At 33.8% G+C, this 13,872-nt stretch overlaps 1 long non-coding RNA gene across 7 annotated transcripts; it reads right to left on the bottom strand.

The window, feature by feature from the left end:
• Positions 1–5,270: 5,270 nt before the first annotated feature.
• LOC146942409 (uncharacterized) lies at positions 5,271–9,893 on the bottom strand. Of its 7 annotated transcripts, XR_015032678.1 has the most exons (5): positions 9,811–9,893; positions 8,825–8,950; positions 7,432–8,746; positions 6,806–7,338; positions 6,348–6,706 (listed from the first exon to the last, which is right to left on the bottom strand). It is a non-coding gene; the product is annotated as an uncharacterized LOC146942409 (long non-coding RNA). The 7 variants fall into 7 exon arrangements; XR_015032676.1 differs by adding an exon at positions 5,271–6,258 and having other exon boundaries at positions 6,590–6,706; positions 6,806–8,950; XR_015032679.1 differs by having other exon boundaries at positions 6,806–6,917; positions 7,061–8,950.
• Between the last annotated feature and the right edge of the window lie 3,979 nt (positions 9,894–13,872).

Raw genomic sequence — 13,872 nt, 5'->3', positions numbered from 1 at the left:
CAAAGGCATCCAATAATCAGTCTAAACCCTAGAATCCTAGAATCCTTTACCGTACTTTTTTGCAAGTACAGTTGGCGCCGTCTGTGGGAAAAGGTAAAACTAACCTAGACCACTCTTTTGAATCGTAATCCGCGATTTAGAAACCCTAAAGCCATAGAAATCTTAATGGTAGTCACTAAATTGCGATCACCTTTTCACATCAAAACCCTAAATCACGCCTCTCGGATTTAGGAACCGAACTTCATCATTCCCAACCGCCATGATGACCGAATCCTCCGATCACGACGCCGTTGGATGAAAATCAATTCGGAAGCATGGCAGCAACCTCGCCGATAAGAAGTTGTTTTGTCGCCGCCATGCCTGCACCTCATCTTGTTCTCACAAAAAGAGACCACTTCTGAAGCTGTACAAGGCAAAGTCAGAATCGCTACAATAATGAAAGCATGCTTGTGAAAATTCCTCCAATCGAAGGAGAATCGACACTTAACAGGTTTCACCGGTTTGTATTTATTTACGTTAATATCTACTGTTCGGGCATGTGTTTTTTAAAATCTCAATCACGCCCACCTTAACGCTCTATTTTGAAAAGTCAAAATTGCTTAACCAACAACCAGACGTTATATTAACCTCGTTAGTAATTCATCATAAAACGCACACAAGTTATTTAAGAAAGCATAATAGTTTTAACATTGCCGCTTCTCAGCGAAAGGGTTTTTAATCGGTGTTGATATCTCAGCCAAATTGTCAGGTAATAATATGGTCTTTTATGTGTTTGGTTCTTTAATCAACAACTTTGTAGGTGGCGTGACCAGAATTATTAACTTTATAAAATTGCTTGCCTCCTTTGCATAAAAATCATGATATAAAATTGATTGGGTGTCTTAGCCTATTATTAATTCCTTTGTTATGAAAGCCACGAATAAGATATACAATATCTTATTGGGTAGATTATGTTTTATCAATTCCTTGTTATGGAAGCTACAGGTTATGTGCATGTGCATATCAGGAGTTGTATTGGCTATTTATTTTGAATGGATGATCTCTATGTATTAATCTTTTCGTGCATACAAGTACATGATAGCTTAGCAGCTGTAAATAAATAAATGATATTGAAACTCATAATATGGGTATGACCCGTAGTTGAAACATGTCCCATGTTCTTTTATCTTTATCTTTCTTAATTTCATGTTTCATAGAAACATGGTCCATACAATATTATTTCTTTACCTGAGAAAGGATGAGTCACTTTGTGCCTATGTGTCTTAGCATCATGTCGAATTTAGTTTCTTTTTAACTGGCTTGTTTAGTAAATTCCTCATAAACAAAGACGACAAAGCTTATGGTATTGTTAGTTCGACCATACTGAGAAGTTTTTGTTCTGTCCTTTGTTTGAAAGACGCCCCCTTTTTTAGTTCAAAAAGGTGTAAGCTACTCCACCTCTATAAAATATGGACGAATCAGTATTGAATTAATCGTTTAACAGTCCATTATTAGACAATATTTGTATACAGCAACAAGACGGAGACGTGAAAGATCGGTAGTACCTACTATCTCCATGAACAGGCGTCAGCGCAAGCCTCACAAGTCACAATGAAGCTCGCAAGTTATAGTATTGCTCGTTAATTCCATTAAATAGATTGCCATCAATCAAGGTATGCTCACTTTCATTATTGTTGTTGATCCCATAACATTTCTGGAAGACTTAAGCTTCAAAGGTACCGACTGCAAATTTAGTATTTTTTGTGATGACTTTTTATTCAAAGTTTGTGGCTATTTGCCCTATTTATGTGTTGATAAGGTCGAATATCGCACCTGAGTTCATAGTATTTAATCTCTACAAATTAATCATTCTTATACAATCTCGAATGAATGAAGTAGTGAAAACATTTATGGGAGGTATTAACATTGCACTTGGATAAACTTTGATATAGATTATTGCCTTGGTGAAACATAGTCAATTTATGAAGACAAGTATATGGATTTTCAACCAAAAATATTTTCCTAAATAGGAGTATACCATTAGACAGTTGAGCGGGCGAGTTAGTTTGTAGTCAATAGGCGAAGACAAGTAGAAAACAACATAACTAAACGGAAGAATTAGTTTCAATCTAAGGGAGTACGATTTTATAATTATATTTATATTGTAAAGTAAATTCTGTCATTAGGAAAATTATTTAACTACTCTAGGTACCCTGCAGCAAAAGTACAGTGTAGTATTGATAAAAGGTCAGTTGTGAGGGTTTCTGGCGAGGAAAGCCTTGGTATTTAAGAGGTCCAAGTGACCCACCTCTCTTTCCTGGGAACCCCTTCCATGTACCATTTACTTTGCGAACTGAACTAGACTGTTTAGTAAAAATATAGATAAAGACTAATAGCACTAGACCCACGTAGAAGAATGAAGATGAGCAGAAGACTTAGTTCCAACTTTATGGGAGGAAACAAAGACATACAAAATAAAGTACCAAGCAAATTAGAATTCGAGTTAGTAGGAAGAAGAGAAGGAGTATAAAATAAAAGAACGAAGTAGGCGAGCTAGTAGCGGGAGAACTTGGCTTCCAATCTAATAGAGGAGAAAAAAGGTTTAAAAGCACAAGATAAGAAGATTAGCAGTAGGATGAAAAATATGGGTGAGTTAATAAGAGAAGACAACGAGTAATTAGTTTTCATTAATTAGTTCCCCTCGTTACTATTGTTTATTACTTAGAAGAATTCGGCCTTGTTATCAGTTTAATTCAAGTTTGAAAATATGTATGATATCGGTAAAATCTTTTCATATGTATCGTCTACCGTCAAGTAAGTAAAGTTGAATAGAAGTTAGTTTGGATTTAACATGGCCAAATAAATTGGAGAAGGACAAAGAATAGTTAGTTCCCATTGAATATAATTGCATATGATTAAAGACTACTGATTACTTCGGAAGCGTGGAAGAATTATTATATTTCAGATAAATCGATGATGGATGCTAACAAGCCCGCCGGGGGCTAGATGAACGAAAGAAGAGAACTCGCCAAACAACGCACCATGATTAAAAATGCAAGGAAGCAATGGTCCCACCATTAAGAACATAAAGATGAAACACGAAGTTATTCTAACCTTTCTCAAACCTTTGAGATTTGTTTTGCAGGTTTTTAATGAGCCACCTTAATCTCTATAAATACTTTGCCATTTCAGTTTGTTATTTTGTCCAGGTGCTACTACTACAATATTCATGGAAATCGACGAATCAACTAAGCGCCCTAAACGTCAACCTTAAAAAGGCTCTGGCAGGGTTCGACATCAAAAAATCTGCAATCTACTAAGCGCCCTAAACGTCAACCTTAAAAAGGCTCTGACGGGTTGAAAATCCTAAATAATATGGTTGAAAATCCTAAATAAAGGTTGAAATCCCTAAATAATATGGTTGAAAATCCTAAATAAAGGTTGAAATCCCTAAATAATATGGTTGAAAATCCTAAATAAAGGTTGAAATCCCTAAATAATATGGTTGAAAATCCTAAATAAAGGTTGAAATCCCTAAATATGAAGACTTCCCACGACGGAAGAATCAACATGGTTGAAAATCCTAAATAAAGGTTGAAATTCCTAAATAATAATGGTTGAAATTCCTAAATATGCAGACTTCCCACGACGAAAGAATCAACAAGGCCGAAATTCCTAAATAATAATGGTTGAAATTCCTAAATATGCTAGACTTCCCACGATGGAAGGATAACAAGGTTGAAATTCCTAAATATACAAGCCTTCCCACGACGGAAGAATCGACAAGGTTGAAATTCCTAAACAAGTGAAGAGTCCCCAAGGGGGAGCACCTCGATTCAACAAGTTATGAAGACTTCCCAAAATAAACGACTATCTGTTTTTGGGCAAGAATTGAAACAAAAATAAACAAGAAGCTAAAGTACTTGGGGACCTCTCCCATATGAGAGACATCGCCCAAAAAAAGAAAGAAAAAAGACTCGACAATTTCGCTAAAAAGCAAGAAAGCGCCAATCTGTGATTAAATATGATCTGAGTGTAAATTAACCACTTTGCTCTTATGAACCTCTTGTTTGGGGTTTATGAATCTTTAGAAAAATATAAAGGGGCGACCAAACCAGACAAAGCTCGCTGTAATATTCCTAAATGATAGACGTCGCCCGCCCCTCTGTTTCTAAAGCAAAAACCACTTCGCCTTGTCCCAAGACTCGTGCTTGGGGGGCTGTGGACCGTTAATGTACAATTAAGAGCTCAAACGCCCTCCAAAAGGGCCAAAAACGGCCTTAGGCAAGACCCCTTAAGGGTGCCACCTCTAAAGGCTTCTAGAAACATCTAGAACACTCTAAAAGCATCCTATGCGACCGACCTTATTGATTCATCACTTCGCCTTGTTCCAAGACTCGTGCTTGGGGAGCTGTGAACCATCATAATATTCCTAAAGGGCTTAGACGCCCTCTAGAAGGGCTCAGACGCCCTCCAGAAAGGCTGCCAAGGCCCAGGCGCGTCCTCCTAAGGATGCCGCCCTCCTTAGCTTCCAGAAGCTTCCAGAAACCGCCCAAAATACATAAATACCCCCGTTGCTTGGGAGCCAAGCAACCGAAACCCAAGCCCATAACAGGCTATAAATACTACTCTTGAGATCATTCCAAAGGCATCCAATAATCAGTCTAAACCATAGAATCCTAGAATCCTTTACCGTACTTTTTTGCAAGTACATGAACCAAAGAAACAACATACCCTATGCCAATGGTTGCTACGTTGGAAGTGAAATCTGACTGGCCAGTGTATAATATATAAAGAGATTTTGATATAAAGTTTCGGACAGAACAACTTTTCTTGGTGTTTCTACTTTTGCGATATTTTCCTATTTGCAGCTATTTTTTTTTGGTAGTGATGGATTTAGTACTATAGTGTATCATTAGAAATTGTTAATTATTAAAAATAATTGGTAGAAAAAAAAAAAAAATTTAATTTGAAAACTGTTGAAGAAATATCCCTTCTTCCTTTTCCATCTTTTTTTATAAATTTATTTTCCATCTTTTTGTCTTTAATCTTCATCATAAACATGGTATTCACATAATTTAATAAAAGAAAGAATTTGAAATTTATTATTCTTTGAGCAATGTAATAAAGAATTTGAAATTTATTCTTTGAGCAATTTAATAATTTCTCAAGTCTTTATCCCCAGTGCTACTTTGCACTAAATTATAGTTCGCACATGGTGTGTATTACTTTTTTTTGAAAGGTGGTGTGTATTACTATTACTATTATTAGTGTATATAAAAGAACAAAGCTTTGATGAGCAGGAATATCATAAACATTGTCAGTATGCCATCCATAGACCACACCATGTCACATGAAATACCATATTACATAATCAACATGCCCAACACTGAGCTAGCGTACTAAAATTAAATAAAGAAAAAAGGCAAGTTACATCTCAAAGAAGATTAAAAATTAAAAGCATCGATCCTGTGTGCAAGGCTTTGGGGAATGATATTGTGGATCCCTCTTTCTCTCGCTTCGCAACAGATTTAGCACGTGTTGTGTAATCCACATCTAGTCTTTGTTTTAAATTGATGCAGTGATTTGAAAACTATCACATTATAATTTGGTTTTGTTTAATAAAATTTGTGTAATATGTTAAATTTGAATGCAAAGGTCCACTATTTGAATACTGCTTATAACCAAAAAAAAGAAATTAGCTAGATGAAGCATCAACCATGTTCTACATGCCATACCAGACAAAAGGAAATGATAATTGACATAAATATTATACTTTCAAATTTAATCTTATCAGCAATGCTCTAAAAGGTTCTGTCAACAAAAAAATAATAGTGCTCCAAAAGGATCTCAATCTCACACTCATTAAAAGGGGACATTTTTTTAATCCTCGCATTTCTAATAAAACTACACATTTGATAGAGTACCCTATAATCAATTTAGAAGTACTTCTAGTGATCACAAAAATATGTGTTTCTTTTTTTTGTACATTCAAAGTCATGTCTGGGATTAAGAATGTTTTTCTCCATAAAAATCACTTCAACAATACAAATCTGAAAGAAAAATAAAATCAATGTTTTATGCGTCTAAATGTATGTCCCTGCTGCTGATCAAAATGTAGACATTCTCACTAAGCCCGTTTCCCCACTACAGTTTACTAATCTGAGACAGACCCATGGTGTTTGATAAGTTTGCACTTGATCGACCACCTTGAGTTTGAGTTGAAAAATGGAAAATGGACAACCAAACATTAGAAGCATCCAAGAGCAATGATCATCCCTTCAAAAAAAAAAAACCAATGAATCGTTTTGTGGTATAAGGAAATGGATCAAGGACCCTAAGTGCAAGTCATGTAGCCCTTAAAAGTGTTGAAAATGAATGAAAAGAATAATAAATATGTTTGAAATTAAAAGAACAAAATGACCTTAGAAACCCGTGCAGAGGAGATGACATGTTTTGTAAGATCAAAAACAGCACTCGAGAAGATTGCAATAAAAGAAGCTCAGAAATATTGTAAGCTTCAGACAAAAATAACTTAAATAGCTTAAAAGGATCACTTTTTCTTCTCTGATCAACACTGGTTTGCGATTTTTTGAAAACAATATCTCACCTTCACAATGGCTAACAACATTGTTAGGCGACTGTAAGATACATGTGTTATCGCCATGACAAAAATGAACCGATGCAACTGCTCTAGACCTTCATACGGAACAAATGGTTCATAACCCTGAAAAACATAACAAATTGCAAATCAACCTCCGTTAGCATAGAGCAGTAAAAGATGAAGTTAATCAACCTTAGTACATGTCCGGTATATAACGCATACCTCTTTGCAGGAGTTTCTATCCATTCCATTCAACATCCTTCTTTATCAATCTCAGATCTAGTGCACGGAGCAAAAGCTCTATTATACAACTTTGATGGAATGCAAATATTGGCTATCATGCCAGATGTAGCAGTAAGCACAAAAAAAAATATGCAAATAAGCATTTCCTTTTAAGAGATAAAGAAGAAAGAAAACTCTAAAATAGAACAAATTAAATTGTCATATAATGTCCTCTAGAGTTCCGGATACACATACCAACTCCATCACAGCGCTCTTCTTGAAACAGTACTGCGTCAATGTTACATTTAAATTCACCTACCATTAGTGGCATCCACCGTACTGCTGAACTGTAAAACTGTTTTGCGCAGCTGCTAAACTGCAACTATTTTGCACTTCTGCTGCTGTACTGTTATTCCTATTCGCTGCTACAATCTGCTTCCTAATCTCCTTCCATTGCGTGATGGTCTCGTGCAATCTTAATTGATACGAACATTATTCTCCTTGTCTTCCCAAATCTTCTCATTTTGGCGCTTCTATATATACCACATCATCATAGCAAAGTCAATAGCCTTATGGTGCTCCATATTAGTAATAACATTAAAAAGTAAATTTGCAAAATCTGTTACTTTTGTATTGAAACATGCAAATTCTCCCACAGCCCTGCCGCCTCACTTAGTTTTTTTGGCCTTATCACATCCCACAAACAAATGTCGATTGTTCTCATAGTTTGTTTCGGCACAAAATGATTTGCGTGTGTACCCTCTTTCATCTTGTCCACAGCTTCAAGGAAAGGTTTTCTATTAGTTTTCCACAGCCACAGAAAAAAATATAACCACAGATCAGAATTCATACCAAAGGAATAGTTTATTCAAAAACCCTTACAAAAGGGAAGGTTTGGTCCCGTAAGACTTATATATGATTAAGATAGAATCAAGCTCAATACATCAAATTAAAAAAGGTAGATTTATATATATAGCTGCAATTGCATTAACAGATACTTCCATCATACATGAATACATATTGAAAGAAATATTCTAAAAGTGGAACTTAGATAAAGTTTGTTTACTAAATTATGTTGTGTTTATTGTCACTGGTGTTTAGTGTTTGCTATATATTTATACCTGTAGGTTTGACTCAGCTTGTTTCAATCAGTCAATCAATCATTTATTTTCTTAATGTCCCTATCCATTTCAGTTTTTCTGGCAATGGAATTAACTTGTGACAAAATATACACAGAACTTATAAAGTAATAATGCACAACTAATAAACAGAACAAAACAACAAATTTGATAGATAGTTGTTTCATAAAATGACATATTGCTTCCTAACATGCAGCTACTATAATTAGATGATCTCTAAAATGTCGTAATTTCAGAAATATGATGCACAACTTATAAAGTTATAGTGCACAACTAATAAACAGAACTAATAATGCACAACTTATAAAAAAGGCAAAAATGAAATCCTTTGAAAAACCATACAGAGACCATACACTCTACAATCTAGCTATCAAAACCAATCCTTCATGAAATTCATCCTTTCACAAAAAGTATCAGATGAGAGAACAAATTATAAAAATTACAGAACCAAACGGATATAGGGAAGTAACAGAATTAAGAGATGGGTGGTTTTATGAGACTGGTTGTTTGATATTTGTAGGAAAAGCATATCTTCCTATTTTCTTTCCTAAATTAACTTCAGCATGACATTTTTTAATCTAACAAAGAATCAATTTTGCTACTGGAAACCTCATTGTTTCAGACATCTACAACGTAAAACTTGAAATATAAAATGAATCAGTAATTTATTTTAATAAATGAAATAAGAATGCGATATAAAAGTAATAGTTAAAGACTGAAGTAATGAAAATATAGTGCTTCCCGCTTCTTTATGAAGAATTGCACACAAGTGGAAGATTCCAAATGACGTCTAGGTTGTTCTCTGTAATTCATTTTTTAGGATAAAGAATTACAGGATGAAAATATAGTGCTCTTTAAATTTCAATGAACATAAGGATACCTGACTTGGTTGAATAGATGGCCGGAATTTTCCTACTAAACCTGGCACAACATGATATGGAAGTTCCCAAATTCTGAAGAATCCCAATATGTGATCAATCCTGTAAGTTGTGAAATATTTTCCCATCTGTCATGGACAAAAAGGAAGCTTATATTCAGCCTCTATACTAAAGTTTGGAGAGATTATATTCAAGGAACAACATAAAACTGAAACTGTTTGAAGAAATTTGAGAATCATAACCATCAACTTGCAATTTTCACTGGCTGAATCAAAACAAACAACAAAACAGTCAAAAGAACAACTTCCTCAACCCGAAAAAAAATCAAATTCACACAGCTCATCAAAACCAATACAAATTGCCACTAAAAAACAGAAAATTAACCCTTTATTTCAACTCAATTCATGCATCACCAAAGTTAGTCAATTTCACAAACACCTTGTGTGCAATTTACACTAAGTGTGATTTAATCTCAAAAGACTAAATTTTTTCACAAGTTACATGTATAGAAACTTCACCAAAAAAACAAAATCACACCAAAAACAGAATCACAAACAAAAACAACCCAGAAACACCAAACCACAAAGGTAAAAACTCAAACTTTTGAGACATGCAGCAACAAACACAACAACAAACCGAAATCACCAAACAACAAATAAAAACCAAAAAATTCAAACCCTAAGATCAAAAATCACCATCGAATAAAAAAATACAAGAAAAAAACCAACCCTTAACATGCAATTGGATCACAAAAACAAAAATCAAACACAAAATGCACAAAGATCATTCAATATAACAATTTTCTACAGACATGCAACCCAAATCACCATCAAATAAAAAAAAATCCAGAAAAACCATGCCTTTAACATGCAATGGGATATCCAAAAAAACTCATTCAATCATGATTTTAGAATATAAAGGATAAAGAAATTAACTTTGATGAAGAAGAAAATGAAACTGAAGAACAAAAGAAAAAGGGTTGTATTACCTTTGATGAAGCAGAAATGAAAACTGAAGAACGAAGAAGAAAAAGGAAGAACGCGTTTTTTTAGAGAGAGAGAAATGAAGAATGAAATGGGGAAAATCTGTTAAATGACCATATATATAGTGGAAAGACAACGATTACCAAAATGTCCTTCTCTCAAATTACAGGATTACCAAAATGCCCCTAATAAGGGCAAAATGGTAAAAAAAACAGACATTAATTTTCCTAAATAGTATAGTAGAAGCTTCAAACAATCAATATTTTAAATATTGGACCATAGATCCAACGGATGAAACTTTTGAGTTATGATTGAATTAGTTCAACCATGGTGCAATTGCATGACAAATAAGTAAAATTAAGTAGTGTTACAAAAATACGAAAAGGAACATTGATTGAACCAACTATGGTTCAATACTTCAATTAGTTAACCAAGTCTTACGAGACTAAAATATATTTGGGATCAAACCAACAAGCTGACGTGCAAATTTTTTTTTAATCAGACATCCTCTACGCGCCACTGTAAATTTTAATCTTTTGAGCCGGGTAGAACTGTGATAAGTGGCAAATTTCCCCCAAAAGAGTTAAAAATGTTGCATTCCCATAATTGGATTCGAGCTCATAATCTTTGATTAAACTTGAAAAAGTTCTCTTACCATGTTATCCCAATTGGTATGATTTTTTAAAATATTGCTAAGAATACAACAAAATAGTTGAGCTAGGTTCTTCTGTGTGTGTATATATATATATATATAGGGGTTTGCTAGAACACACCCACTAGTTTTTATGTGGGAGTGTTTTAGCAAAGCTACACCTTAGGGTGTAATTAACCACTTTTTAGTTATTTACTTGCTAAAACACTCCCACATAAAAACTAGTGGGTGTGTTCTAGCAAATGCCTATAGGATTTGCTAGAACACACCCACTTGTTTTTGTTAGAAGGTGTGTTATAGCAACATACACCTTAGTGTGTATTTAACCACTTTTTAGTTATTTACTTGCTAAAACACTCCCACATGAAAACTAGTGGGTGTGTTCAAGCAAACCCCATATATATATATATATATATATATTTTATGAATATAAGATTTGATGATATTTATCTCAATAGCTTAGATGTGTTTTGATTCGACATACCAATTGCAAATAATTTCTCTTTTTTCTCTCCTTCCTTTATTTTCTTTAGAATCTGGGACTACGAAATTTATCTTGAAATGCCATCTCTTATGTCAAGTGTCACAGAACCACAGCTCGTCCCACTAATTAGTATAGGGGTGCGCCTACTATTGCTGTACTTTAATGCATGATGGGCAACACCAGATGATCCCAGCATCAAGCTACGGAACTTAATCTTACCCCTCAACAAATAAATTTAATATTGTGTGAACCATTGGTCCACTTATACTAGACTTGAAAAAAATTTAAATAATGTTTATTTATGCAAATTAAATCATTGGTTATAGTTGACAGGTATATTTAATCAATGGTTATAGTTGACAGGTATATTTAATCCTAGCATTTAGCATTATTTTATTTTCTTATCTAATTTAGCATCCCAAAGTATAGTTAAAATGGTGTATGTTTAGATAAAAACCATACAAAAAGTATATAAGAAATTGTACCTACATTTTATTAAGGAGTAACTAGACAGAGCACAGAGTGATATATAACTCTAGTTATATAACTTAAGGAGTACTAGACAGGGTGATATATCTTAAGAAAAATGAGGTGGTATATAAATTCAAGTGAAATAAAGATCACAACCAATTTAAGAAAATTTAACACTTTCTTCAAAAAAGAATATTTAGCACTTATAAGACTTGACTTGCATTGCAGCCAATAATAACTATTTTATTTTCCATTCTTTGAAGCAAAAAGTGTTAATTAAAAGTTAGGCCACATACATTGTTCATTTAGAATGGTGATATCCTGAATAAGAGATCAACAGAGCAGTATTTGAAACTAACTAACTAAACTGCAACAACTGTTGTAACATAAGCGGTTATGGCCTTTACTCCATAATCTCATTAGCGATGGTAAATTTCCTATAGATGATTAATTTTGTCTATTGAGTTTCATCTGAATCATTTTGTTTGTTAAATATAAGGGAACAAATTAAATCATTGATCAAGGCAACTTGGCCCTTAAGGTTACACATCCTAACTCAAGCACTACGAAAATTGTTGTAGATCATTGTAATATCTCATTTTCAAACAAAATGTTTGTTTTTCTACTTGATGCAAGGGTATAGCACATAGGTTGCACTTACCACCTTTACAAACTTGGTCTCCTCGTCAAATAATTTCCTCTATTTCATCACTTTTGTTGCTGCAACTATGTTTACATGGCTTTATCTCCTGAAAAATAAAGTCGAGTATCCTGTTGTTTTTAAAAGGTTTAAGGCTATGGTTGAATCGCAATTTGATTTTCCTACCAAATCACTTGAAACTATTTGGCAAGGTGAATTTAAACCACTAATTGCATTATTCAATGCTTAATTGCCATTTCACTCACCTTCGAGATGATGCAGTAAAGAGCAAACATAGACATATAGCTATGAAGCCCGGATACTCCAAAATGGTGCCGTACCTGTGTCGGATACGTATCGGATACCGATACTCCGCGGATACTCCCGGATACGTATCCCAGAAGTATCCGAATGATTTAATTTAATTTTTATTTAAAAATATATTGGATACCTTAAGGATACGTTAAGGATACTCCCGGATACGTATCCCAGAAGTATCCGAATGATTTAATTTAATTTTTATTTAAAATTTTTATTTGTATTTTGATCACAAGTATTAATTTTTGTAAATTGGGATCATTATATTGGCCATTACTTGAAAAGGGTGACTATCTTCATACTACCTTGGTATCATCATAGTGCAGGTTGTTTATAGGGCAAATTACACTCACCTCCCCTGAGCTTTCTTTAAACAACACATATACCCCCTCTAGTTTTAAAAAAAACACACACCTCCCCTCTAAACTAACTCTGTTAGTCTAAAATGTTTGATTGTTTCTTTCTTTAACAACTCTGATTTATTTCATAGAGAAAAACTCCACTACAATGTAATCTTTATACACTGTAGTTATTTTACCGCTCCATCGCCAAGATACCTACATCCCACCGCTAGAGGATATGTTTCTCCGTGGTCAACCCCGAATAAATTTCACAATCATCCTTTTATGTTTCTCCGTGATTCAATTGAACATGAGATTGGAAATGGCAAGAGATTAGGGTGAGTTGTGAATAGTTTGCGAGTTTCAATGGAGAAAGGATTAGGATCTGGTGAATCAATTTCCAGTGCACACATAATTTTGTTTTACATTTTCCATTATAATTCCTTTGTTTTGTTTGTTTTTAAGTTTTTTTTTCTTGTTTGTAGAAATTGTAGTTTTGTTTTTGCGTTCCCAGGGAGATTAATTTTGCTATAATCATCTGTGTTGAATCATATATTTCATTCATTAGATTGTTTTTTCTATTTCTCTACCCTGATGAATCCCAAGATTTAGTTTGTAGTGTATGTTAACTGATGAATTGTTTATGAATTATTTGTGAGTTTTGTGGCATTAATTTATTTATGGATAATCAAACTGTTCTTCCCCATTGTGTGTTTTTTTTTTTCTTTTCAATTTGCCACTGAGATGAGGTGCCAATTTCCTGTGCAACGAGTTGCCATGGCGAAAGACATCTTAGCTGACAAAAGCTTATGCTGCAACCAAGAAGTTAACAGACTACTAACAGTGTTAACATAGAAGGGAGGTATATGTTAATTAGAGAAACAAATAAGGGAGGTTAATGTCCATTTTTAAACTAGAGGGGGTCTATGTGTTGTTTAAAGAAATCTCAGGGGAGGTGACTGCAATTTGCCCTTGTTTATATGGTATGTTTTGGTTTAAAGGATATCTTAGTTGGTGAATGGTCCATTGTATTTTGACTTGGTGTAATTAGTTTTAAGATTTCACGCTATTTATTTTTTGTGCGTTTATGTCTAATATATATATATATATATATATATATATATATATATATATTAAAAAAATTTGTAAACGTATCCAAGC

The sequence above is a fragment of the Medicago sativa genome, chromosome 3, assembly GCF_051527215.1.
Source record: "Medicago sativa cultivar Bolivia chromosome 3, Bolivia_mono, whole genome shotgun sequence".
In the NCBI taxonomy this organism is placed as follows: Eukaryota; Viridiplantae; Streptophyta; class Magnoliopsida; order Fabales; family Fabaceae; genus Medicago; species Medicago sativa.
This window is presented reverse-complemented; position numbering and strand designations above follow the sequence as displayed.